The sequence below is a fragment of the Martes martes genome (assembly GCF_963455335.1).
Source record: "Martes martes genome assembly, chromosome: 10".
In the NCBI taxonomy this organism is placed as follows: Eukaryota; Metazoa; Chordata; class Mammalia; order Carnivora; family Mustelidae; genus Martes; species Martes martes.
This window is the reverse complement of record NC_137898.1, coordinates 55,250,732-55,251,467: the sequence shown is the minus strand read 5'-3', so window position 1 is coordinate 55,251,467 and position 736 is coordinate 55,250,732.

Sequence of the window (736 nt, the reverse complement as noted above, 5' to 3'; positions counted from 1 at the left end):
AAGAGACTTTTTGCCCAGATGAAGTTAACACCATTACTAGCATTTTGTAGAATATACTAGATGGAATAATTATCCTCAGAGAGTAGTCATAAAAGGTGCACTTTTTTTTAAGAGGGTGGATGGGCAAAGGGAGAGGGAGAAAGAGAATCTTAAGCAGCCCCATCTGGGTCTTTGTGCTCGGCGTGGAGTCTGCTTGAGTTTCTCTCTCCCTCTCCCTTGCCCCTCCTCCCACTCCCACTGTCAAAATAAAGAAACAAATAAATAAAATCTTTAAAAAGCTTGCTTATACTAAATATTTTGTGTATGATTTGAAAAACTATAGCCCTGCCTCATTCTAGTTCTTGTCCAAAAATCTGAGTTCATTCATTACTATTACTCTTGTTTTCATACAATCCCTGATTAAAGGCAGTCCCTGATTAAAGATTTCCTTTGCTTTTCATATAGGTATCGAACACTGACTAAAAACCTCTTCCCACAATTATACCACTCTCTAGGCCAACTGACTTTCCTTTTCCAGTGAGACTTCTCATTTACACCACCACCATTCTAGCCAATACACATTTTGTTTTCACTTGTACCACTAAAGTAATCTCCTCACTGGTCTTTCTGCTTCTCTTTGGCCTACGTATTGCTTATTGCCTGTAGGGTGGTCCTATGATTTTTAAAAATATAAGTTACATGGTATTACAATCTCCAAAAGACTTCCTATTATATAAGGAATAAAATCAAAAGTCTT